This window comes from Solanum dulcamara, chromosome 5 (genome assembly GCF_947179165.1).
Source record: "Solanum dulcamara chromosome 5, daSolDulc1.2, whole genome shotgun sequence".
Classification (NCBI taxonomy): Eukaryota; Viridiplantae; Streptophyta; class Magnoliopsida; order Solanales; family Solanaceae; genus Solanum; species Solanum dulcamara.
Window position 1 is genome coordinate 55,348,809 of NC_077241.1, and position 15,148 is coordinate 55,363,956.

Here is a 15,148-nt window from a genome sequence, read left to right on the forward strand (position 1 = left end):
CCAATCATCAACATTAAACTCAAGATCCCTTCTTCTAGTGTCGAAATAGGACTATTGATGACTTTGAGCCATCTTCAACCTTTCTCTAATGATCTTCACTTTCTCTAAAGCATCAAGTACCAAATTGGGACCCAACAAGGTCATCTCATCTACTTCGAACCAACCAACCTAGGACCTACATCGTCTCCCATACAAAGCCTCATACGACGGCATCTCAATACTTGAGTGGTAACTATTATTATAGGCAAACTCAATGAGCAGTAGATAATCATCCCAATTTCCTTGGCCTTAACATGTCCTCTAGTGTTTGAATCATTATTTCGGCTTGTCCATTGGTTTAAGGATGAAATGCAGTGCTTAACTTTACCTTAGGACCGAGGCCCTTTTGAAATAATCCCCAAAAGTGAGAAGTGAATTGGGTATCGTGATCCAAAATAAAGGACAACGACACACCATGAAACCTCACTAACTCCCAAATATAATATTTGGCATAATCTTTGGCACTACAGGAAGTCTTAACTAGTAGGAAGTGAGCTGACTTAGTCATTCGATCAACAATTACCAAAATTGAATAATGACGCTTCTGAGTAGGAGGCAAACCTAATACCCACTTCCAAGTAGGAATTTCAATATCTTGGGCAAGGCCACCCAACCTTTGATGTTCGTCCTTCACTTGTTGGCAATTCGGACATTCAGACACGAACCTTGCTATGTCCTTCTTCATGCCATTCCACTAATAGAGCTCCTTTAAGTCTCGGTACATTTTCATTGAATCGAGATGAATAGAATATGAATAATTGTGAGCCTCCTTCAAAATTAAACTCCTTAGACCATCCACATAAGGAATACATAATCGACCTTGGTAGTATAGCACACCATCACCCCTTGTGAAAAGACTTCTACCTTCTTTTCCTTCACTAACTTCTTCAACTCAACAAGTGTCGGGTCAAGGTCTTGTTTTGACTTGATATCCATCACCAAGGAAGATTCGAACCCATTTTGGATAACCATACCACATCATTAGTACCACACAACTTTAACCCTAGTCTATCCAACTGGTGAACATGTTTCACCAACTCTCCCTTCCCTTTATCTATATGGGACACACTCTCATAGACACTCTATTAAGTGTATGGGTAGGATAGTTACACTCATGTACCTTCAATTACCTAAAGCATAGGCTATAACCTTACTGTTTTACATCAAGACAGAACCCAAACCAATCTTTGAAACATCATAATAAACCATAAACCCTTCTAATCCTTCTAGTAAAGTTAAAGTAAAAGCGGAGGTAAGTCGATCTTTCAAGGCTTGAAAATTCTTTTCACACTCTTCCGTTCATATGAATTCTTTCTTTTTTTGATTTAATTTTATCATAGGAGATTAGATAGAAGAAAATCCTTCAACGAATCTTCTATAGTAACTGTCTAGACCTAAAAAGCTCCTAATTTCTAAAGGATACAATGGTCTAGGCCAATTTTTGACCACCTCCATTTTCTTAGGATCAAACTTAATCTCATTGTTGGACACTATGTGACCAAGAAATGTCATCTCCTTCAACCAAAACTTGCACTTGCTATATTTTGCAAATAATTGCCTATACCTCAACGTTTAAAGCACAACCCTCAAGTGATCCTTATGTTATTCCTCACTCTGAGAGTAGATCAAAACATCATCAATGAAAACTACAAAAAAATATCAAGGTAAGGCTTGAACACCCTATTCATTAGGTCCATGAACACCGCCAGCGCATTTGTCAACCAAAACTTATCACTACAAACTCAAAGTGACCATACCTTATTTGAAAATCCATTTTGGGAATGTCACACTCCCTTACCCCTATTTGGTGATAGTCGGACCGAAGGTCGATCTTGGAGAAGTGACTTGCCCCTTGTAATTGATCAAACAAGTCATCTATTCTAGGGATTAAGTACTTGTTCTTAATGGTCACCTTATTAAATTGACAGTAGTCCATGCACATTTAAAGAGACCCATCCTTCTTCCTTACAAATAGCACGGGAGCACCCCCATGGCGAAATACTTGGCCTTATAAACCCCTTTTCTAACAAATCCTTTAATTGTTCTTTCAACTTCTTCAATTCTGCTGGGGCCATCCGGTAAGGAGGAATAGATAAAGGTTAGGTATCAGAGAGGAGATCGATATCAAAATCAACTTTCTTTTTAGGAGGGACACCGAGATGGTCATCGATAAAGACATTGGGAAACTCATTGACTATGGAAATCGACTCAAGAGGAGGATTTTTGGAGTTGACATCCCTAACCCTCACAATGTGGTAAATACAACCCTTAGAAATCAATTTTTATGCCTTAAGACAAGAAATAAACTTATCCTTCACTACCAAATCATGACCCTCCCATTCAAGAATGGACTCATTTGGAAATTGGAACTTGACTCGATGAGTCCTACAATCAATGGAAGCATAATATGGATGTAACCAATCCATCCCAAAAATGACATCAAAATCTACCATGTCAAGCTCTATTAGATCACAAGGGACAACTTTATGCATGATGGACACGGGACAACCCTTATAGACTTTCCTAGCCACAACCGACTCACCAACGGCGGTAGACACTAAATAAGGCTCTACTAATATTTTGGGCAATACATCAAACCTATTTGCTAGGAATGGAGTACAAATGATAAAATTGTACCCAGATCCAATAATCTATATACATCAAAATTAAATACATTTAACATATCGGTATCAATATTTGGTGTTTCCTCAACCTCTTGCCTCCCATGCAATGCATAGAAATGGTTGGTGTGTTGGCCACCTCCTTGAGCTTGTTGTCCATGAGAAACTTGTCCTTAAGGCCTAACACCACCACCACCTCTACAATCCTGATCATGATGACCCAGCTTGCCACACTTGAAGCATGTATTGGAGCTGGCTAAGTAGTCCCCTTTGTGAGTCCTTCCACACTTCTTGCAAGAGGGGAAAGTTTGAGAACCAACATTCTCTTTTGGAACCATTGTAATTCAAGAGTCTAAACACAACGTAAGCTATAAATGTAGGAGTATTATTCTCGTATCATGGGAACTAACAACTAGTAGTAGCCTTCAACAATCAATCTATCCATGGGGGGATAGTGTGGAGCAATGCTGATTCATACATGGTGATATGATGCACGCAAAAGTATGTGTTAGTACTTCCAATGTACTAAGTATGAGAGCATGCTAAAATAAAGAACAACAAGTCTTATATATATATATATATATATATATATATATGTAATGAATGCATGCATGAGAAACATCATATAAATCTTTAAAATATTTATTTTGTGGAAAAGTGACCTTTTACTGACATTTAAGACCATGCGAGCTATTACATGGAATCCAACATAACCCCCTATGTTGGCACGGGAAGACTACTTTCTGGGTAGATCTCTGTCAACTTTTACATTCTTTAACTTTAATGGCTAATCGTGGATCCACTAGCCTAAATAGCCTACAAGGGCTCCTATGTTAGCGCATAGTTAATGGAATATGAGACTTTACTTAAGGACCCCTTAGGTTGAGTCCCCATCTACATGCTATATTGTGTGCTAGGTCAATCCCATGGAATAACATTTAAATATCATAATAAGCATTGTATAACTTTAGACATTAATTTATCATCGATGGAATAGTTCATTAAAATATTTCATTTGATTCAAATATGTGAGAATTGTCCTTTCACATTGAATCCTTTCTTTGGTTGAATATCCATTTCATCATCATTCAATGATTTCACAAGATTCCCTTAAACATAGGAATTTGCTTCATAAACTTTCATTTGGGATCAAAACTTTTAATTCAACTTTATTTCAACATAAGAAGACTAGGTGGGTTCATTTAATATAACATTCAAATACATTTAATGCATGAAAGTGATGGAAATACATCATATGAAATATCTTAAAATTACCCACCATATACACTTTAAAACTACCTTTCAAGCCATCATATAAGAACCCTAACAAAATCATTTATTTCATGAAATTGAGAGTCAATATATATCAATATAAGTAAATAAACTTCAAATATACTATAATACATGCACTTGTAATCATCATATAAAATCCCATAAGAATTCACCATTTAGAATTTAAAATATCAAGTTGAGAAAATATTTGGGCTCCATGGGTGGAAGAACCCTTGGATGAAACCCACATACCTTAAAGTGAAACCTTAAGAAATCTTGATTCTTGGTCTTCAATGAGGAGCCTTGAATCCTTTAAGTTTGAGAGAAGAATTGGAGGAGATGATTTAAGAAAGAGAAGGATGAAGTTTTGGGTTTTAGGGAGGCAAAAGACTGAAAAATGACCCCCAAAACGCATCTAGTTTGCATATATTTGTTTAGGTAATTGCCCAAGATGCCCATCATCATAAATATCTAAAACACAGGTTCAGAACCCTATAGGAGCGATAGTGGCATGCCGCACTAGAGCCAAAACTATTGTAGATGATTTTAGGTGCATTACCGGCATGCCGCCCTAGGCCCAAAATTGCTACATCAATAGTCTGTTGTAAAATGGTCATAACTCTTTACTCTGAACCTCGAATGATGAAAACTTAGTGGCGTTGGAAATAAGACTCAAATAACTTTAATTTTATAAGTGATCAGACACATATTTCCTTATGTTATATGAGATATAGTCATTTGAAGTTGATCCTATTACGGACTCATACAGAAAAGTTAGCCGATAGAAATATTTGGACTTGGCTTAGTGTTAGAGATCCCTTATGACCCTAAAATATATCTAATATACTTAAAATACTTATGGATTGATCCTAAAGCATATATACAATTAGAAGTTATTGATTTCGAAACAAAAAGATCCTTCGAAGCCATTTACTCCTACTTTACCCTAGTATGACACATTGCAACCTTTAAACCATGCAGGATCTTACAAGACTTGGAGTTTGAGGTGAATGATTGGGTATATCTGAAAGTTTCACCCATGAAGGTAGCTATGAGGTTTGGTAGCAAAGGAAAGTTGAGTCTACATTATATTGTCCCTTGTCAAATTGTGAAGAGAGTGGGTAATATAGCCTATGTTGTCCACCCAGTGTTCTATATGTCCATGCTTAAGAAGTTCTTGAAGATGCTTCACTCATTGTGCCTACTAAAAGCATTGGGTGAAAGAGAGTTTGACTTATGAGGAGATTCCAGTTAAGATTATTGATCGTTAGGTTCGTAAATTAAGAATCAAAAAGGTCACTTCAGTCAAAGTTCTATGGAGAAATTAATTTGTTAAGGAAGCTACATGGAAAGCTGAAGAGGATATGAAGGGTAAATACCCTCATCTATTTGTGCCTTCTAATGATGACATTGATGGTAAGGTTCCTTTTCTTATCTTTAAGTTGATGTTCATTCTGAGTTTAAGTATATGATGTGTATTCTTGAGTTCTAGTAACAATTGTTTGATTTTTTGAATGTTTAAGTAGACGAGTTTGTGATTTGTATTCATGCCTTGAGTGAGTTCCTGACTTAGACATCATTTGAGGGTGAATGATCCCAAGGGGGAGTATTGTAACACCCTTGAAGTCCCTAGCCTGAACTAGCTCTAAAGAGTCAGAGAAGTTGCAGTAAAACTGACCATGAGACCCATTCACGGGTGGTAGTCCACTCCACAACTCATGGAAAGGGTTTGTGAATACGAATGGGATTAGGGGAAAAAACGAAAGAGACCATGGAGGGCTCTACAGCCCGTAGTGGATATCATAAATCGTGAATCCTTCTGTAGACTTAACCCCCGAAAACCTCAAGTATAGAGACAACCATGAGAGAGGTCCATAACCCTTAATGGTCTTCACAAACCGTGAAAGGGTCCGTGAATCCCAACCTCCCAGAGCCTTGGGATGGGTCAATCTCATGAGGGATTCCATGACCCTTAGTGACCACCACGGACCGTGGTGGCCTCTGTGAAGCCGATCCCCCAACATGAGTTCAAGTCCAAGACCAAGGTCATGCACCATAGACCGTGGTGAGATTTACGGAACGTGGTGGACTTCCGTGAAGATGCTTGACTCAGACTTTAAAGAAGGGCTTTTCAGTCTTTTTTTACCTTTTTCCAACTGAACCCTGCATGTTTAGGGACCAAATATCAGTCCTTTCATATACCCAATAGGATTTTCCTCTCATTCACACTTGTATTTTCTTGAGAGGAGCGATTGGAAAAAACAAAGAAAGCTAAGTTCAAGGGTTTTCAAGCGATTCCTTCAAGTCTCGATTGTTTCTTCGATTTCCATGTATGTAAGGCTAATCACAATGCTGAAATGAGTTCATCCATGTGCCCTACATATTCTTTTTGTTAGAATTGAGATTGAGTTTGATTTCTAATCCCGTTTGACTGAGTTCTTGAACTATTTATGAAATTCCTTATCGAGTTCTATATATATATACATCATGTTGATTCATATGATTTGAATTCTTAATTGATTGTTCATGATTTTCTTCCCATGAACCCCACCTGAGTTGATGATTATGCATTATATGCATCTATTTTGAGATGAGGTGAATGATTTTCATGCATTTATTGAATTATGACTTTTAAACTGAGTCTATGCATATTTTATTGAGGTTTGAAAGAGAATGAGCATTAATTCTAAATGACTTAAGCATTGAGTTAGAGTCTTGAGGAGTTATGAAAGAGTCGAATGCATGTTTTACAAATAAGAGTTTAATTATTGAGATGAGTTGAGATTGATAAGAGTCCAATAAGACTAAATAAGTTGATTTGATTATAATGAGTTCATTGCATATATGAGCATATTGAGTCTTTTGAGAGTAGTATTGAGCACTGATTTGGATAAGAGTAAATAACAACTCGAACCCCATAAGCAACGTAGCCAGCATAGGATAGAGTTCATGCCTCTCAAGTCCCATAATGATGGACTTTAATTGATTGTGGATCATATAAGGTTAATCGTTTGTTACCCTGGCAAGGTATTGGACAGCTACGGCAATGGTTGTGCAATTGTTGTATCATCACTAGCTCATAAGTGATGGTTGCCGGTTAGAGAAACACCCTAAAATGAATGGTATGATTTGGTCAAGTTGCATATCATTGAGTCTACTTTCAAAGCATTGTTTACTATAAACTTGCATATTATTTTGAGTTGAGTCCCTTGAGTTGAGCCTTTTGAGTTGAGTTACTTGATGTTGAGTTGTTGAATTGTGTTTTTATCAGCTATTTTACATACTCATACATTTCATGTACTGACTCTATTTGGCATGCATCATTTCATGATGCAAATAGAGGTGCTTGAGATCATCAACAGGCACTTCATTGAAGATCTTTTCCTTCTTGATAGTAGTGAGACCTCCTTAATTTCAGAGGAATAACATTTATTTCAGTTATTACTTATGAGTAGTTTCTTTTGAGGTAGCCGTGGGTTTGTCTCGGCACCTTCTTGAAAGTTGATAGAGGCTTCATAGACTTAATTGCATAGATTGGAGTTGATGTCTTATTTGAGTCCGTTTTTGAGAAAACTATTACTTATGAGTTTGAATTGACCATGAGATTTCTCATTTAAACTATTTTTTCATTAAGTATTGTTTTGATGGCCCACTTGAGTGTCTCCTTGAGTATTTTAAGTCTTCTGCTTATGTGATTGAATGAGTGATCGGATCAGGTGGTTCGCTTGAGGCCAACAATGGTCTCTGAGTACCGGCCACGCCTAGGGTATCCTCTCGGGACGTGACACCGTTAAAGAAATTTGTGAAAAAATGGCTTTGGCACTATACACATGCAAGGATAAAAAGTGATAAATTTACATAAATGACTATAGTTTAGGGGTATCTATATTTCTATAACTATAATTATCATAATTATTGTACATAGCTATATGTACTGTGGTAAACCCATTGTATTCTATTATATTCAAATTTTAATTTTTGTTAATACATGCATACGGTTCCAAAATTGAGGCATTAAAAATGGCAAATTCAGTTTTTTAAAAACGGAAATTCCTGAAATTACGTCCATTTGAATTTCCACACCTCCCATTATTAATAAACAATCATTTAGAATTACTCATTCATCAATTAGGATGCTTGTATTCGCATCTCTCCCATAATTCACCATTGTTTCTTCATGAGTGATACAGGTATTTTTAAATCGATTTTATTTGATTTCACTTTTTACTTATACAAATGAACTGAAAGTTAAAAATCATACTAGTTTATATTTGTATTATTAAATAGGAAAAATAATACCAAGCATAACAATTTTAATCAGACATTCAGAGAAGTGGAACGAAGACAATTGCTACATCGAATACAATATAAATGGAATTGTGTTTAAGGAATATACTTCATATGGAAATTTGGTCGAACTAATTTCAAATCAGTTGACAATTGATTTGATTGCAAAGTGTATAAAAACTAAATACAATATAGAAGGTAGAAATACGCCTATGGATACACAACAACATGGGTGTTAGGGTGTATATTTAGTTTTAAAAAGGCAAACATGACATTTGGATTATATCCCTTGTGTGTAAATATTGTGGATAACTATGTAGGTTGATCTGTTAATGTTGAAAGTGTTATTCAAGGAGATGTGATGCAACTTGAATACAATCGTGAATTACTTGATACAACTGATGTCGTACTGTTGTTGGATACGGTTGTTGTTGAGCCAGAAGATGAATTCATAGTGGAAAACAATTTGATTATTACTAACCATAATCTAAAAAAAGTAATGATTGATCAGGTATACATGGACAAGTCTACATTAAATGTTGTGATGGATAACTATGCAATTGACAATCGATTTAAGTTCTTGGTTAAGAGGTCCAACGCTATTAGGTAAGATTAACTTAATTCAATGTATTTGTATTCAAACAATTTCTCTATATTAAAAAAACTTTGTATGCACTGTGAGAAATATTGCGGACTAAATTCTCAAATACTTTACTTGCAGTTTAACACTCGAATGTATATCTCAAGACTGCAAGTGGTTGATGAAGGCGTCAAGTATTAACAAGTCAAAAATATTCCGAATTAGAGTATAATACGATGAGCATATATGTCCTTGAGTGATACACAAAACAAAAAGATAGTAATTCATTTACAAAATTATTAGTAATGTTATACCTTTTGTAACCCTCTTTGAAATACTAATAATAAAAGCTTCAACAGAAACCCTATAAAATTAGTAAAATAGATACTCTTGTCCAAATATAACTTATTATTTTTTAACAAAAAAAAAAATCAAAGATACCTGAAGAAAAGAATATTGATTGAGAGGCCGAAAATCTTGTAAGTTAACTTGATCTTGAAATATCTTTGAAAAATTTTTGTGTTGATTAAGGGTAATGAAAGAGAAAGATTAGAAAGGAGAAATCATAGTGATGTGTGATCGAGAAAGGAGTCTAAAAACGTGCAATGGTGTATTTGCTATTTAATATTAAAATATAACTAATATATAATAAATATTTTAAAGTGCAGTTATAGACACTAAATGGATATACTTGTTAGCTATACCACGTAGTTTTCTAATAAAAAATTACGGGCATGACTTTAGTACATTTTCATTATATCTATCTTGTTAAATTATTCACAAGTACTGTCGAATTAAAAAATCTTGCTTTGTTCACAAGTTATGTCAAATCGGACATAACTTAGGTACTATCATCATTATATATACATCTTGTTAGAGTATTTCCAATTCTGGCATTATTAGTGAAAGTTGCTTATATTTTTCACCTGTCCACTAGTTTCAATGAACTAACAAAATTTTAAATTATTTATATTTTTGGACTGGCAAATCTTGTGTTGTTCTATGTAAGGCCATCTGAAACATATTCCCTAAGGTTGTATTTGCAGAACTTTCAAAAATAGAGGCAAAACTTAATAGAGGCCACAAAAATCATCCGGTGAAATTTTCAGGAGAATTTAGGTCATCAAAGAGAAGTATTTTATAAAATTATTGAAGTTGGGCATCTGTCTAACAACATTGTCATGATCTTTTAGAGGAAAAAAACATTGAGGGTGTGTTTTGGTATAAAAAAAATGTTTTTCGAAAAATGTTTTTCTATTTTCTCATATTTGATTGGCTTAAATATTTTTCAAACCAACTTATTTTTTTTATATTTAAGAAAAATGACTTTCCTTCAAAACTCAAAGAAAACATTTTCCAAAACTCTCCTCCAATTTCAAATTACAATTTTTTTGGTACCCCGACCCTCCTCATCCAGAAAAAAAATTTAAACATTTCAACCCCTTTACCCCAACCCCTACACCCTCCCTCCAAAAAAAATTAAAAAAATTATTTTTGAAAATTTCATGCTTTTTACCCACCTCTATCCCAACCCTCCTACCAGTACGTCCCCCCCTCCCCCCCCCCCTCCTTGCCCGCCCTTCCCAAAACAAATTTAAAAAAAAATAATTTAAAAAAAAAAATTCAAATTTTGAATTATTTTTTTTTTGCCCCACCCTTATCCCGACCCCCATCCATCCCCCACCTCTACATATGGCTGACAGCAGATCGGTTTATTTTTTATCTAGATCGATTCCGATTTCGATTTGAACTCTAGTTAAATTGGTACCGATTGACCCGGTAAGTACTGATAATATAAGGTACCGGAATAGGTATCGATACGTATCCTGAATTTTTATCTGGTTGATCCAATTATGGACCAGTTTTAACAGTAAGATTTGACTTCTTTTTTTGTTAGTTTTCAACAGCTCTTAGCCATTTTTTTGTGAATGTGAACATTGGGGGGCCACTATCTGCTAATTTAAGTCACCCCTCCCCCATCATAACACCCCCTATCCCCTTAACCACCTAATATTATAAATATATCTCATTTTCTTCTATTTTTCTCACAAATTCACAAAATACTTCATTAACATCTTACAAATTTTCTCAATTCTCAAACTTTCTTAGTGATTATAAATTTTATATTTGTGCTATATGTTAATTGAAGTTCAGAAATTTTTTTGAAGTAATTTGCAAGTTTCAATTGGCATTTCTCAATTCTGACCTTTTTCGGTACATTCGTTCCAACTTTAATCTCTTTATTTACTTATTTTTTAAGTTACTATATTTTTTATTTTATTTATATTTCTTGTTTTTATTATATTTTTAATTATTTTAAACTTTAAATATGAATTCACAAAAAAATAGTAGAAAAGTAAAACAACCAATATTCTCCAAAAAAAAATCTACTAGTAGGGGTGGAAGTAGTTTTAGACAATTGCCACCTAGATTTAGAATTAATACCGGTGATTATACTCGCATTAATAAAGCTTCTTTTATATCACGTCCAAGTCCTATAGATTTTAATTTTGACAATGAAATAGACCATGAAACATTAAATAGATGTTATACTAATTTTGAGGAAGAAGTAGAAATACAAGACCATGAAGAAGATAACACCTCTACTAGTCTAGTTATAGATTTACCGCAACAAAGTGATCTTCACCCTTTACCTATATTTTCTAAGGCTGTAACCAGACGTCCTAAAAGATCTTTAGTTTGGTAATTTTTGGTACAAAATTCGGAACAAAAACTACTGCTCAATGCATTAAATGTAAGAAAGTCATGAATCATTTGACTACGGGAACGGATGGGGGGACGGAGCGACTAAGTACGCATTTGAGATCGTGTAATAAAGAATTTGCTAGTCTAGAAGCTATTAATAAGGCTAAAAAAAAGTACACCGCTACCGAAAGAATCTGTAGGAGGTTCTAACATAGTTCAAAGTGTGTTAAATATGTCTAACCCGGCTGGCTAAAGCACACAGTGCACATATAATAAAGAAAAAAATCGTCAAGAATTAGCTAAAATGGTTATTGTTTGTGGTTTTCCTTATATTTTTCTTTCACATCCCAAATTTATTCATTATATTCAGCAACTGTATAACCCATCTTTTCAAGGTTTTTCAAGAAATACCATTAAAAATGATATTTTTAAATATCAAGCTGAACATTGTCATTATCTGCGTTGCTTATTTGATGGTAGAATAAGTGTTACTTCTGGTAGGGTCATAGACGTAATGGTAATGATTATTTTACTGTTACTGTCCATTGGATTGATCATGATTAGATTATATAAAAATAAATAATTGGTTATAAATATGCTGAAAAGAGTAAAACTGATTCTTATATAGCCACAACAATAGGTGGTATTTTGCAATATTTTGAAATATGTGATAAAATAATGAGTGTTACTTTAGATAATGCTTCTAATAATTTAAAAGCAATTAATTTTCTAAAATCTAGAATTTTCAAATTGATAATAATGCTTTTCATATTAAGTGTGCTGCACATATTTATAATTTGGTAGTAAAAAATAATATTTTTAAATTTGAAGATTCTTGTAACTAAATTAGAATTGTTTGTAATTGAATTTTTAAATCTAAAATAAAGGCAAGAATTACATAATTCAAAAATCGTTATAATGAATGTGGTTTGAAATGTAGAAAAGTTTCAAAAAAAAAAGTGTCTACTAGATGGAATTTATTATTTGAAATGCTTGAAGTCTTTTTCTCTTGATTCTTTTCCGATCGAGATGTATAGATCTTGTTCATGGATTAACGAAAATGTGCAAAATCGATATAATTAGTTTTTAATGCTCATAATGCGGACAGTCGGACACAAATTTAAGACTTGGTAAAGAAGATTGGGAAGATGCAAAAGAACTTATTGATTTTTTAAGATTTTTTATATAGCAACAAATGTTATTTCTGGTCAATATTATTCAACTATTTCTTCTATTTTAGTAAATGTTTGTTCGATTTTCATTCCAATTTGTAAATTATAAAAGAAAAGATAAGTTTAGATGATCAAATGATTTTATGATTGAAAAAAATTTAAAATATTTTTTTTTCTATTCCTTAAATTTATTTAACTACTACTTTATTTAATTCATCTTACAAATTAAAAGGTGTTGAAAAAATTTATGTTAATTTAGAAATTCAACCTGATGAAATTCCTAGTGTTGAAGATTGTAAAAGCAACATAATAACAAAGGCTAAAAAATTATATAATACATATAGAGCCATGAAAATAAATGTTCCATCAGTTGTAACTCTATCTCGTAGACCTAGAAAAGATGATATAGATGGTATGATAGATGATTATCGTGGTCTTGAAACTTCTAACAATAATGATTTTAATGAATATATTAATCAAGGACTGAAAAAGATCAGGGGATGAGCATAGACAACTTCAATTATTATAGTGGTGGAGGAATCGTGGAGAATAATTTTCAAACCTTGCTAGCGTTGTTTGAGATGTGTTGGCGATTCAAGCATCATCGATAGCTTCGGAGCAAGCTTTCAGCGCGGCGAGATTTCAAATTGGAGAACATCGATATCCATTAGCAAAAGATAGTTTAGAAATATCAGTGTTGTTTAGAGATTGGATTAATGCTGAAAGACGAAATTATGGACTACCAAAATTATTCAGTCAAGTAGAAGATAAAATAGATGAAATACTTTGAGAAAATAGTGATGATGGCATGGAAGCAATGGAGGAAGAACGACAAATACAAGTTCCAGATAATGTTTCCCAAGAAATGATAAAAATTTTAAGAAAATAATATTTTTTTGAAATTTTAGATATTAGTATAATATTCGAGACCTAGTTGAAACAGAACTTTTCCTAGAAAGTGATTGCGTAAATTAGATACTCTTTCTAATATTTGTAATTGTAGAATTCTATATATTTGAATAAATAAACAGTTATTCGCCTTGATTTTCTTTTAAATCTTTTATTTAATGCAAGTGTGCAACTCATTATAAAAATTTAACTTTCAACAATTTTTTTTTTATATTAGCCTACAACAAAATTAAATTTAAAGTTCCTATTGTTTACTACTTTTTATTTTTTAAATTTAAAGTTTAAATTTTAAACTTAAAACTTTACTTAAATTACAATTCTTACAATTAACAAGTTCCAAATTGAAAGGTTTATAAAAAGTTATAAACTTTTTGTAATAATATAATTATAAGTTACTACTTATAATATTTAATGAGTTATTAATAAATATTTAAATAACATTTTAAATATTTTTTTAAAAAAAGCAACCGGTAATAGCCAGATTTCGATGCCGGTCGAATCCAATTTCAACCCGTTATATATAGGATCAGACCGGAACCTTGGACATGTACCAGTAGACTCGATTTCGATAATTAAAATGGGTTAACTAAATAGAAATAGATTTCGATTCCAAATCTAGTAAAACCGTTCCGATAGTTTCCGGTCCTATACGTTGCCAGCCTTACCCTCACCCCCACCCCACCCCCAAAAAATAATTTAAAATTCTATTTTTTAAAAATATTTTAAATTTTTGAAAATTTCATTTTTTTACTTCACGCCCCACCCACCCACCCACCACCCACCCCAAAAAAAATTTTAAAAGTTATTTTTGAAAAAATATTTTGAATTTTAAAAATTTCATTTTTTTGCCCCATCTCTATCCTGACCCCCCTACTAGCCCTCCCACCCCTATCTCAGATTGGGGTCGGTGTTGGATCTCGAGTTGGGGTTGGGGTCGGGGTCAGGTCTTAGGCCGGCGTCGGGATCGATCTCAGGGTTGGGGTCGGGGTTGTCGTCGAGGTTGGATCTCGGGTTGGATGTTGGGGTCTGGGTCAGATCTCGGGTCAAGTGTAGGAGTCGGGGTCAAGTCAGGTGTCGGAGTCGGCATTGGGGTCAGGTCTCGGGTGTTGGATCGGGTCTCGATTTGGATGACGGGGTTGAGTCGGGTGTTGGGATCAGGTCTCGAGCCAACATTGTGGTCGTTCGGGTGTAGGGGTCAGGTCGAATCTCGAGTCGGGGTTGCCGTTGAGGTCAGGTCCTAGGTCGGATGTTAGGATTAGGGTCGAGTCTTGGATCAGATGTCGGGGTCGGATAAAATGTCAGAATCAAAGTTGGTGTCAGGGTTGAGTCTCGAGTGTCGGGTCGAGGTTGAGGTGGGGTCTTAGGTCAAGTGTCAGGGTCAAGATTAGATCTCATATTTCAAAATTGAGTCTCGAATCGAGTATCAAAATTAGGGTTGAATTTAAGGTCGGATCTTGAATTGGTATTCGAGGTCAGGGTCGAGTTCTGAATCGGATGATAGGGTCGGGGTCATGTCTCAGGTTGAGTGTAGGGATCGAAGTCAGAGTTATGATTGAGTCTCA